Genomic DNA, 12355 nt, shown 5'->3' on the forward strand with positions numbered 1-12355 from the left:
GGCTTTTCACTTCATTTATGTCGTTAACATACACACCAGGCTGGACACTTTCCATGCTGATGAAAAATTGCAGTTGCTGGCGAAGGTTCGTTTCTGCCTGTTTCAGGTTATGCCGAAGAACACTGCTTCTTTCAATAGCCATTGTTTTACTTTCTGTTTAAATTCTTCCCATTTAATGGCGAAGCTTGCTAATTCGACTGAAATCAGGCTTTCTAGTTCCTTCGCAACAGCATCAACGAAAGCATCGTCATCCAGCAACTGCGCGTTCAATTTCCAGAGGTCCCAGTAAAGGTGTGTTTGATCTGTCTTTTCCCAAAGGTGGCAGTTACTAAGCAGTGATCGCTATATGCAATGGGTTGCACATCATATTCACTACACAAGGGCACCAATTCGGCTGACACATATAATCTATCTAGCCGAGCGTGGCTATCACGCTGGAAGTGCGTAAACTGCGGGTGGGTAATGCTGGCGGAGACACTACTGATATCTTCCAAGTCGTAATCGTGCACCACTGCGTTTAGCAATTCAGCACTCCTATCGCGTACGTGTGAAAATTTTGCGCGGTCGTCAGCAGTGCATACACAGTTAAAATCGCCCAGCAGTATTACCACCTTGTCACAGTTTACGTACTCTTCAAGACGCTCAAAGAAGGATTGCCGGTCTGTTTGAATATTCGGTGCGTAGACACAAATGACACGGACATCCTATCGCAAAAACAAAAATCAGCCACTAAAAGGCGCCCCTTTTCACACGAAAACACTGACTGCACACAAATGCCAAAGTTTCTTCGAATGAATACAGCGCAACCACCTGATCCACCAACAGCGTGAGAAACACACACGTCAAAGTGCGCACGAAAATTGGACACCATTCTGTCGGTTAGTTCTTGGCTCTCTATTTTCGTTTCTTGGATTCCCACAAGATGCAAGTCATTATCTAAGAGTAGCCGGCTTAGCTGACATTGCCGCCTTCTTGCGCTGAGCCCTCGTACATTTAACGTGGCTACACGTAGGGCTCCTTCGATATTAGCTGCCATGACTACACGGTAGAATGGTGCCCATCACAGTTACGCAGGGACGAGTGTTGATAATGACGCGCCGATAACCGCGTCGAGTGCCACAAAAGGGAACACAACCCGACCTCTCGAAAACAACACTCACATGCAACTCGGGCACTCGTTCCTGACACATATCCAAGAGAATAGCGCTCAGGGTGACGGCCATTGCACTCACGAACCCCCCAACCCGCCTCAAGCAAAACACAGTACAGAACTACGGAGGCGGTTTACCCGCCTGCCGTGGATCGGCCGTAATGTTCGGCCGCAGCTTCAAGGTAGGTCTCCTCATACCTGGCGTTTGGGCGGTGGCTCGTCTACGCCGCGGCTGTCCTGCGTCGTAGCCAGGCTATTGGTCTGGTCGCGCGGAGCGTTTCCCCGCCCTGCAAGTTAGCGAGCCCGGTATGGGTGTCCATGTCTTCATGTTCAGGGGCGGTGGAGGCTGCTCCCGGATCAGGTGGGCTCTCTTCCTCACGGTTCGGCATGGCTGCAGTGCCCTCCTGCTTTCTCTTGCTGTTCAGATGTCGGCGGCCTTCAGTCGACAGTGTTGCCCTTGTTCTGAAGTCGTACCTCCGACTCTGCCACCTCGCCAGCCGCTTCCTTAGCCGTGGACGATGTGTCTTCCATGTCCGCCTCGTCCATGAGCAGGGCGGAGTGGTCGTCGTTGCTCACGGGTCCGGTCACGCTAGCGTACGTCCGCTCACACTGACTCTCTTCGTGACCGAAGCGTCGGCACGCGCCACACCGCGGAATGCGGCAGTCGCGACGAATATGGCCCGTTCCGCGGCAGCGCAGGCAGAGAGGGGCCCTGCCCGGCACAACCACGAGAGCCAGCTCTCCGGCGACACTCACCTGATGTGGCAGGTCGTCCAGCATTACGCCCGCTTTCAACTTCAGCGTAACCAGTCTTGTAGTGGAGCTCTTATCAGCCACGCCATGAACACGCCACCGGTCGCGGGCGACGTCCGTGACCTTTCCAAACGGTGCGAAGGCAAGACGCACGTCCTCGTCAGGAACGGTGTGCAGCAGCCAATGCACTTTTTAAGCGTACATCCTGGTTGGCGGGGTCAATGACGAGGCATCGGCCCTTTCTGACCTGCAGCTCACCAACGCTGACTATTTTCTTCACGGCTTCGTCGTCCTTGAAGGTCACGGCCCAAACGTGGCTCATACGGTAGGCCCCGAGAGCCACCACTTCCGGCAGGAGCGATAACGGGGCGAGCGCATCGCGGAAATCTTCCACCCGGTATGGGCGGGCCCTGATGTCACAATGTAAAAAAACTGTGTTCACAACAAAACGCCCTGTTGGCAAACTCGGCAAAACAACTTGATACCCGTCAGCAGCAAAATTCCTGTTACCGCGGCCGCTCTGGGCCGCTGAAGCCGCTCCTACGGAGCCCGTCATCTTACGTCCGTCACGCTCGGTGGCCGGAAGCAGAATCCTAACCACTCGGCTACGACTGCAGTTTTTTTTTTCTTTATTGCCAGTCCTCGACATAGAACACAAATTGCAATGAAAACTATACAAAAACAGCAATATATACATTTGTTGCGGTCCGCTACTGCGGCATGACGTTGTCTATTAAAATTCCTTGAGTTCTGTCAGGGGTTCAACCCTGGACAGCCACTCAGGAACAGGTTGTTGTGATTTCTGTACTTCTATGTACCTCTGCATACATTCACGGAAGTATACACGCGCCGGTCGGGCATCAGGGTCACAGTGGTACCCCGCCATTCTCGAGCGCCATAGACAGTGGAGGCCCGTGAGCATGATCAGGTCGTACGGGAAACCTTCGTCGTCATTTACAGGCAAAAACCTGATTCCCTGGGGATCTATCGGTAACTCCTTTTTTAAGGTTCTTTGCAACACGTCCCAGAAATAGACCCCCTCCCAACAGTGGATGAAGACATGATCTATGTTTTCCGGTTTTCTACAAATAAGGCAGTTGGTTCCCCATGGCAAATAGAACTTATGTTTTTCCAGAAATGTTTTAACGTGTAAAGTACCGGTATGCAATTTAAAGAAGAACGATTTGGTGCCTGGTTGCACTGGCATCTTTCTCACCCTTTTCAGAACGTCTAGGCCTGGGCCTCCACTGTACACGGCTCTGTACATGGGTACAAGCAAAACACTATCACACAAATCTCGATATAACTTTTTCCGTTTTACAGTCCACAAATATGCATTTGAAAAACGAGCACGCAGAAAAGAAAGACTATAAACTATTTCCCGGAAGAAACCACGAACTGGACCTGTCATTGTTTCGGTACCAACAACAAACTCGGGAAGGGCTCGTGATAGTCTCATTTGGATAACGGTGCGCAGAAAAGGGTCAGTCGTATCGCGAAAGAAAAAGAACCTGTTCACGAGTTGACGCAAGAAGAGGTGCGCCAACCCAAGACCGCCATCTTAACACGCCGGAATAGATTATCTCGGCTGCATCGCTCCCAGCTTGATGCCCACACGAAAACAGCGAACACGCGGTGCAGTTTCTGCACATTAATCCGAGAACACTGTAGGACCTGCATTACGTACCAGATCTTTGTGACAAGAAACATGTTGCATGCTGTAGCTCTCGCAAATATTGACAAGTAGCCCGCGTTCCATTTGTCCGCTGTTTCTTTTATTTCCTTTGTCCGCTCCTTCCAGTATTCGCTACTGTCCTTGTAGGCATCAAGGGGTGCGCCAAGGTACTTAACTGGTGTCGTAACCCAGCTTACGTTCGAAAAGTGGTCTGGGGTAGACGCCCACCTTCCATGCCAAAAACCCAAACATTTCTGCCAGTTCACAAAGCTATTAGTGACTTCACCAAACCTTCTGACGATACTAACAGTATTCAACACACTCTGCGTATCTTTGCAGCATACAGCCACATCGTCAGCATAAGCCAATAACTTGACCTCTGCTGCTTGCAGTTGAAATCCGTTAATGTGATTATTTTGGATTATAGCCTGACACAAAGTTTCTAGGTAAACACAAAACAAGAGTGGGCTGAGTGGACAACCCTGGCGAACGGAGCGCTTCACATTAATGGGGGCCCCCAATGTCTGATTAATTATAAGTCTCGTACAGCAGCTCCGGTACGCCATGGTCACCCCCTCAGGGATTATGCGGCCAAAATTGACTATGTTTCAGGATGGTAAGCAAGAGCTCATGCGAAACGCAATCAAACGCTTTCTCCAAGTCCAGCTGGAGGATCGCCACTGCATCGTACATGGCGTCACAACACTCTAGCACGCACTTTATCTTATGAATGTTGGTCAAAATCGTTCTTCCGCGGATGCCGCACGTCTGGTGCGGGCCGACTATATCCTTGATAACTGACTGAACCCGACGTGCCAGTACCTTCATCAATATTTTGTAGTCGCAGTTTGTCAGCGCTATGGGTCTGTAAGAGGAAAGTTGCTTGAGCTTTTCGGTCTCTTCTGTTTTCGGAATTAGTACTGTATGGGACTGGCCAAAGGATGGTGGAAGCATTTTCAGTTCATATGCTTCATTGAAAACTGCGGTTAGACTAGGAGCTAGGTGGTCCTTGAAAGTTTTGTACCAAACTGCACAAAGACCGTCTGGTCCTGGTGACTTGCCAGGGTTCAGGTCTTCGATAGCTTTCATCACTTCGTTTTCTGTTATTGGTTGTTCTAACGTATCTTTTACTTCGCTCGACAATTGCGGTATTCGCTCCAAAAATAGGCGTTTGAATCCTTGCATATTGACGGGCCTGAATGCGAAAAGCTTTTGAAAATGTTCAAAGAAAGCACACCCTATGTTATGGTTATCGGTTACTTCAACCCCGTCGCGTTCGATGGCCTCAATATGCTTGCGTCTGGAGTGCTTTTTTTCTAATCCCAGCGCTCTTTTCGTAGGCATTTCGCCGCATGCCAGCCTTTCTGCTCTCGCGCGCACCAGTGCACCCCGGTAGCGCTCTTCGTCAAACGCCTCAAGTTTCTTCTTAACGGCACGCATATCTTCTTTATAAGCGCCCGGTTGCGTGCATTCGAGCTTCGCAAATTTATCCAGCATTGATTTTAAAGCGTTTTCTCTTGCCTTCTTTTCATATTGCAGTACGCTACCCCTTTCGATTGCCTTCATTTTAATAGTTTGCTTCAGCAACTCCCATTCCTCGCCTAACTTGATGGAACTGTCATTTCCAAAAGTGTTCAGAGCAGCCACTACCTTTTCGTTAAAAGTGTCATCCCGTAGCAGCTCCGCATTCATTTTCCACAGTTCCCACACAAATTTGCTTCCTTCTTTCTTGTGGCCAACCCTGCATTTTACCAGGCAGTGGTCAGAAAAGGATACTGCGGTCACTGCATAATACTGGAATTTTTCGACTAAGTCATCTGACAAATAAATACGGTCCAATCGCGCGTGACTTGTGCCCTGGAAATGAGTATACCTCACGTCTCGGTCCTCCCGAAACACTCAGCGATGTCCTCCAATTCGTATTCGCGTAGAATCTGTGCCAGGGTATCACTGCTTTTGTCATGAACTATGCGTCGCGTAGACCTATCCTGCGCACTCAATACGCAATTGAAGTCACCAACTAAGGCCATCATTTTGTGCACCGAGAGGTGATGCTCTAGGTTAAGAAAGAAATTTGCCCTTTCTTCCACTGTATTAGGTGCATAAACACACGACACGCGCCAGTGGACATCGCAATAGCTGAAGTCACAAACGATAAGACGGCCAGAGGTGCATGAAAAGTAACCTTCCATAACAAGCCCTGGGAGCTTCTTCACGAACAATACACATCCAGCCGACGTCCCTACGGCGTGGCTCACTACCGTATAGTACGTATAGGTGAACCTTTGCACCATGCTCCCGGTCTGCTCCTCGCCGTCTACCTTGGTTTCTTGCACGGCTAAAACGTCGAGGTCCTGGTCCACTAGTAGTCGGTACACCTGACTCTGTTTCCTTTTGGCGGCCAGACCTCGAACGTTTAGCGTGCCGAGGCTAAGCGACGGGTTGGAAGCCATTACTAATACAAGAAGGGGGGGGGGGAGAAGGCCCGGAGCATGGTGCTCACCTTAACGTCTAGCAGTCCGCTAGACGCCTCCGTGGCCATCCGGTGGCCGTCGGTCGACTTCGTCTGGGGTCGGCTTCGCGGCTGGCCTACGGTCGGCCTCCAGGTTCGGCTTAGGCTTGATGGTCGAACGCCTTCCGGACAACGTCTTAGCGGGCGGAGCCTCAGAGTCACCGCCGGCCTTTCCTGTCGACTTTCTCGTCCTGCTGCAGGGACCTCTTGACCGATGCCGAGACGCCTTCGATGCGGGCGTTGGTGGGGGTCGTGCTATCTTCTGCTGCCAGAGTAGCGTCAGTAGCCTGCTGGGGGCTCTCGTTCTCTGCCGGGGTCTCCGTCACGCTCCCGAGAGTTGCTGCTGGCTCCGTGGGGGTAGGGACATCATCCCGTCCTCCTTTCGTCGGGGTGGTCGTCTCGCTCGCTTCTGCCGCTGCGTTGCCGCTTCCGGCTCCCTTGGCCGCGTCCTCCGCCTCGATGACGTCCATCATGTGCTCTGATGTCAAAGGCTCGCTCTCTGCCGAACCCGCGGCTACTGCGTAAGAGCGTACACAGTCCGCGTCGGCGTGGCCGAAAAGCCTGCACCTGGAGCAACGGGGAACCTTACATTCTCGTCGTACGTGGCCAGAACCCCGACAGCGCAGACACTGCATAGGGCGACCTGGGGCGACCACAAGCGCGAGTTCCCCGGCGACGCGTATCTGATGGGGCAAGTCGTCGACCTTCATCCCAGACTTGAGCTGCAGTAGCACTGCTCGAGTCGTTGAGCCCTTGTCAGAGACGCCATCCACTCGCCAGCGCTCGCGGGTCACTTCGGTCACTTTGCCGAAGGAGGCCAATGCCGTCTTCACGTCCTCGTCTTCAACACCGTGCAGATCCCAGTGGAGACGCAGCTTCACCTGTTGTTCCTTCGGGTCGATCACCAGGCAGCGACGCCCCTTAACCTGCAGCTCCTTCAGCGCCGCCAGCTTTTTGGTAGCCTCGGCTGTGTTCATCGTCACCGCCCACACATGGTTGATTTGGTACGCTCCAAGGGCGACGACGCCCGAGAGCATACCAACAGCTTGAAGCGCGTCCCGAAAATCTTCTACACGGAACGGGCGAACACGAGCGTCGCCGTGCAAAAAAACCGTATTTAATACGATGCGTCCTGTTGGTAGTCGTGGCAAAATAATCTGGTAGCCCTTATCATCCTCAGTCAAAAGCCTGTTGCCGCAGCTGACTGCCGCATTAGCCGCTCCAGTGAAGCCCATGATACCGCGATCCGTTAAGCTCGGAAGCCGGAAGCAGAATGGCCACGACTACAAGAACAAAAGGCGCTTTCTCTCCGCGGCTCAGATTCCTGATTAAGGCGAAGCGAAACAAAAGAAAAATAATGCACGCAGCCGGCAGGATTCGAACCTGCGCGGGTACAACCCAATAGATTTCGAGTCTATCGCCTTAACCACTCGGCCACGACTGGAAGAACAGAAGGTACTTTCTCTGCGCTGCTCAGATTCCTGATTAAGGCGAAGCAAAATAAATGAAAAATAATGCACGCAGCCGGCAGGATTCGAACCTGCGTGGGTACAACCCAATAGATTTCGAGTCTATCGCCTTAACCACTCGGCCACGACTGCAAGAACAGAAGGCGCTTTCTCTCCGCTGCACAGATTCCAGATTAAGGCGAAGCAAAACAAAAGAAAAATAATGCACGCAGCCGGCAGGATTCGAACCTGCGCGGGTACAACCCAATAGATTTCGAGTCTATCGCCTTAACCACTCGGCCACGACTGCAAGAACAGAAGGCGCTTTCTCTCCGCGGCACAGATTCCAGATTAAGGCGAAGCAAAACAAAAGAAAAATAATGCACGCAGCCGGCAGGATTCGAACCTGCGTGGGTACAACCCAATAGATTTCGAGTCTATCGCCTTAACCACTCGGCCACGACTGCAAGAACAGAAGGCGCTTTCTCTCCGCTGCACAGATTCCTGATTAAGGCGAAGCAAAACAAAAGAAAAATAATGCACGCAGCCGGCAGGATTCGAACCTGCGCGGGTACAACCCAATAGATTTCGAGTCTATCGCCTTAACCACTCGGCCACGACTGCAAGAACAGAAGGCGCTTTCTGTCCGCTGCTCAAATTCCTGATTAAGGCGAAGCAAAACAAAAGAAAAATAATGCACGCAGCCGGCAGGATTCGAACCTGCGTGGGTACAACCCAATAGATTTCGAGTCTATCGCCTTAACCACTCGGCCACGACTGCAAGAACAGAAGGCGCTTTCTCTCCGCTGCACAGATTCCAGATTAAGGCGAAGCAAAACAAAAGAAAAATAATGCACGCAGCCGGCAGGATTCGAACCTGCGCGGGTACAACCCAATAGATTTCGAGTCTATCGCCTTAACCACTCGGCCACGACTGCAAGAACAGAGGGCGCTTTCTCTCCGCTGCTCAGATTCTTGATTAAGGAGAAGCAAAACAAAAGAAAAACAATGCACGGAGTCGGCAGGATTCGAACCTGCGCGGGTACAACCGAATAGATTTCGAGTCTATCGCCTTAACCACTCGGCCACGACTGCAAGAACAGAGGGCGCTTTCTCTCCGCTGCTCAGATTCTTGATTAAGGCGAAGCAAAACAAAAGAAAAACAATGCACGCAGCCGGCAGGATTCGAACCTGCGCGGGTACAACCGAATAGATTTCGAGTCTATCGCCTTAACCACTCGGCCACGACTGCAAGAACAGAAGGCACTTTCTGTCCGCTGCTCAGATTCCTGATTAAGGCGAAGCAAAACAAAAGAAAAATAATGCACGCAGCCGGCAGGATTCGAACCTGCGTGGGTACAACCCAATAGATTTCGAGTCTATCGCCTTAACCACTCGGCCACGACTGCAAGAACAGAAGGCGCTTTCTCTCCGCTGCACAGATTCCAGATTAAGGCGAAGCAAAACAAAAGAAAAATAATGCACGCAGCCGGCAGGATTCGAACCTGCGCGGGTACAACCCAATAGATTGAGTCTATCGCCTTAACCACTCGACCACGACTGCAAGAACAGAGGGCGCTTTCTCTCCGCTGCTCAGATTCTTGATTAAGGAGAAGCAAAACAAAAGAAAAACAATGCACGCAGCCGGCAGGATTCGAACCTGCGCGGGTACAACCGAATAGATTTCGAGTCTATCGCCTTAACCACTCGGCCACGACTGCTTTTTTTTTCTTTATTGCCGTCGTCGACGTACAAAATCAAATGTTACAAATGATAAAACGTGCCAGCCACACTTTGGCCAACACAGCACTAAAATCTTTTCAGTGACACCAGTTCATCGAGTACATACATCCATTGTGGTGGATCAGGCAGTGATTTGTAAGCGTCTCTCACGTAAACAACACTCTCAATGAAGTGTTCTCGCACCGGTATTACAACCAAGTCTGCATGTTCAAATTGCATGCGAGTTTTCCACATAGCGTGGAGGCCCAGGACCATAATGAGGTCGTACGGTACTTGCTCTGAGGTATCTATTGGCAAAAAGCAGTATCCCATACGGGTCCAGGGGTAACTGCTTCTTCAGCGTTCTCTGCAGAACGTCCCAGTGAAAGATAGGGTCCCAGCAATCTAGGAAAACATGTTCTATTGTTTCTGGTTTTTTACATAGAAAGCAGTCGGTGTTCCAGGGGATGAAAATACCCTTGCTATGAAGCCAGGTCTTAACGGGAAGTGTGTTTGTATGTAATTTGAAAAAGAAAGACTTAGTTGATGGCCGTACTGGCATTTTCTTCACTCTTTTTAAGCACGTCCTGTCCGGGGCCTCCACGGTGTGGCGAGCGGTACAAAGGTACAGGGAGCATCGTGTCCACAAGATCTCTGTACAATTTTTTCTTTGTAACGGTGGACAGATACTGCTGTGAGAAACGCACATTTAACATCCTATATGACATCACCACTTCACGCAGGTATCCTTTCACAGTTCCCGGCATGTTCTGAGCCGACGAAACAACGAATCCCGGAAGAAGTCTGCCCAGCCGTACTTGTACTATTGTTCGAAGAAAGAGATCATTTTGATCCCGCAGAAACACAAAGCGTGACACAATTTGTCGCAAAAACAAGTGAACCAGACCAAGCCCACCTTTCTTGACCGGGAGAAACAAGTTTGTTCGACTCGTCCTCTCCCAGGTAGAGGCCCAAATGAAAGTAGCGAAAATGCGGTGAATTTTTTGTACGCTTACCCGCGCAGCACACAACACATTCATAACATACCATATCTTAGAAACTAAAAAGAGGTTGCAAACAGTGGCTCTAGAAAACATTGACAATTGCTTTCCTCTCCAACCGTCAGCCTTTTCCTTTGCTCTCGAAGCTTGGTCGAGCCAGTACGGTTCGGCCTCACGGTAACTTCCGAGAGGCACCCCCAGGTACTGTGTAGGCAACTTTGACCAATTCAATCGAGAAAAGGTCTCCGGCGTGTCTTCCCAACTCCCATGCCAGAAGCCATAACTTTTATCCCAATTTATCTGGGCTCCAGCTGAATCGCAAAATTTTTCGACTACAGTAGTTGCCTCTTTAATGCTGGCTTTATTTGTACAGAGAATCGCGATGTCGTCTGCATACGCCAATATTTTAACGTGTGCTGCCTGTAGTCGATAGCCTGCTATGCGGTCGTTGTTTTTAATGGCCAAACAGAGTGGCTCGAGATAAGCAGCAAACAGAAGGGGCGAAAGCGGGCATCCTTGACGCACCGACGAGAGCACACGAAAGCTATCGGTGAGCTCCCCATTAACAATGATTCGCGTTGAGCAGTCTTTGTACGCCATCGTTACGCCTTCCGTTATGACACTGCCAACGTTCGTATGTTCGAGTATGCATAGTAGAGCCTTGTGCGAGACGAGGTCGAAGGCTTTCGCCAAATCTATCTGCATCATCGCGACGTAATCGCCAATCGCGTCGCAACACTCTAGCACACTTCGAACCACGTGTACATTTGTTGTAATACTGCGGCCTTTAATGCCACAAGTCTGGTGAGGCCCTACCAATGTTTTGATGACACTTTGCAGTCGTTTCGCTAAAACTTTCGTGAATATTTTATAGTCAACGTTGGCTAGAGTTATCGGGCGATATGAGCCTGGCAACAAACGTTTCTTTTCGTCATCACTCTTCGGGATTAGCACGATATGCGAGGTTGTGAAAGACAAGGGCAATCTTTTTCGGTCATACGCTTCGCTGATAACTAGATGGAGGACATGAGCCAGCGCTGACTTAAACGTTTTATAGAAAGTAGCCCCTAAGCCATCAGGCCCAGGTGCTTTACCGGGCGCCAACTCGTCTATTGCGCACTCTATCTCACTCAGGGTAATGGGATGTTCTAGCCGTGCCTTAACTTCTTCATCGAGCTTTGGCATCAATGAAAGGAATTCCGTCTGGTAGCCATCTTTAGGTTCGCGTGGTTGACCTAAGAAGGCTTTGAAGTGATCGACGATCCCTTGTTTGATGTCGTTTTTGTCGGACGTGATGTCATTGCCTTTAGCTAGCTGGCGGATTTCCTTCCGACATGCGTACCTTTTCTCGTCTGAGAGAGCTCGTTTTGTTGGCGCTTCTCCCGCCCACAGCTTCTCAGACCTTGATCGCACAACGGCGGCTTTGTATTTCTCAGAGTCTATCCTTTCGAGTTCGGCTTTCACTTCCTTTATTTCGTTAACATACACACCAGGCTGGACACTTTCCATGCTGATGAAAAATTGCAGTTGCTGGCGAAGGTTCGTTTCTGCCTGTTTCAGGTTATGCCGAAGGACACTGCTTCTTTCAATAGCCATTGTTTTTACTTTCTGTTTAAATTCTTCCCATTTAATGGCGAAGCTTGCTAATTCGACTGAAATCAGGCTTTCTAGTTCCTTCGCAACAGCATCAACGAAAGCATCGTCATCCAGCAACTGCGCGTTCAATTTCCAGAGGTCCCAGTTAAAGGTGTGTTTGATCTGTCTTTTCCCAAAGGTGGCAGTTACCAAGCAGTGATCGCTATATGCAATGGGTTGCACATCATATTCACTACACAAGGGCACCAATTCGGCTGACACATATAATCTATCTAGCCGAGCGTGGCTATCACGCTGGAAGTGAGTAAACTGCGGGTGAGTACCACTGGCGAAGACACTACCGATATCTTCCAAGTCGTAATCGTGCACCACTGCATTTAGCAATTCAGCACTCCTATCGCGTACGTGTGAAAATTTTGCGCGGTCGTCAGCAGTGCATACACAGTTAAAATCGCCCAGCAGTATTACCACCTTGTCACAGTTTACGTACTCTTCAAG

The 12355-nt window shown here is 50.3% G+C and overlaps 11 non-coding genes across 11 annotated transcripts; all 11 read right to left on the bottom strand.

Moving 5' to 3' along the window:
• Positions 1 to 7452: 7452 nt before the first annotated feature.
• Trnas-cga (transfer RNA serine (anticodon CGA)) lies at positions 7453 to 7534 on the bottom strand. Its single transcript has one exon. It is a non-coding gene; the product is annotated as a tRNA-Ser (tRNA).
• Positions 7535 to 7609: 75 nt separating this feature from the next.
• On the bottom strand, positions 7610 to 7691 carry Trnas-cga (transfer RNA serine (anticodon CGA)). Its single transcript has one exon. It is a non-coding gene; the product is annotated as a tRNA-Ser (tRNA).
• A 75-nt stretch (positions 7692 to 7766) lies between these two features.
• On the bottom strand, positions 7767 to 7848 carry Trnas-cga (transfer RNA serine (anticodon CGA)). The gene has a single exon. It is a non-coding gene; the product is annotated as a tRNA-Ser (tRNA).
• Positions 7849 to 7923: 75 nt separating this feature from the next.
• On the bottom strand, positions 7924 to 8005 carry Trnas-cga (transfer RNA serine (anticodon CGA)). The gene has a single exon. It is a non-coding gene; the product is annotated as a tRNA-Ser (tRNA).
• A 75-nt stretch (positions 8006 to 8080) lies between these two features.
• Trnas-cga (transfer RNA serine (anticodon CGA)) lies at positions 8081 to 8162 on the bottom strand. Its single transcript has one exon. It is a non-coding gene; the product is annotated as a tRNA-Ser (tRNA).
• A 75-nt stretch (positions 8163 to 8237) lies between these two features.
• Positions 8238 to 8319, bottom strand: Trnas-cga (transfer RNA serine (anticodon CGA)). The gene has a single exon. It is a non-coding gene; the product is annotated as a tRNA-Ser (tRNA).
• Positions 8320 to 8394: 75 nt separating this feature from the next.
• On the bottom strand, positions 8395 to 8476 carry Trnas-cga (transfer RNA serine (anticodon CGA)). The gene has a single exon. It is a non-coding gene; the product is annotated as a tRNA-Ser (tRNA).
• Positions 8477 to 8547: 71 nt separating this feature from the next.
• Positions 8548 to 8633, bottom strand: Trnas-cga (transfer RNA serine (anticodon CGA)). Its single transcript has one exon. It is a non-coding gene; the product is annotated as a tRNA-Ser (tRNA).
• Positions 8634 to 8708: 75 nt separating this feature from the next.
• Trnas-cga (transfer RNA serine (anticodon CGA)) lies at positions 8709 to 8790 on the bottom strand. The gene has a single exon. It is a non-coding gene; the product is annotated as a tRNA-Ser (tRNA).
• A 75-nt stretch (positions 8791 to 8865) lies between these two features.
• Trnas-cga (transfer RNA serine (anticodon CGA)) lies at positions 8866 to 8947 on the bottom strand. The gene has a single exon. It is a non-coding gene; the product is annotated as a tRNA-Ser (tRNA).
• A 230-nt stretch (positions 8948 to 9177) lies between these two features.
• Trnas-cga (transfer RNA serine (anticodon CGA)) lies at positions 9178 to 9259 on the bottom strand. The gene has a single exon. It is a non-coding gene; the product is annotated as a tRNA-Ser (tRNA).
• Between the last annotated feature and the right edge of the window lie 3096 nt (positions 9260 to 12355).

The sequence above is a fragment of the Dermacentor silvarum genome, chromosome 1, assembly GCF_013339745.2.
Source record: "Dermacentor silvarum isolate Dsil-2018 chromosome 1, BIME_Dsil_1.4, whole genome shotgun sequence".
Taxonomy (NCBI): Eukaryota; Metazoa; Arthropoda; class Arachnida; order Ixodida; family Ixodidae; genus Dermacentor; species Dermacentor silvarum.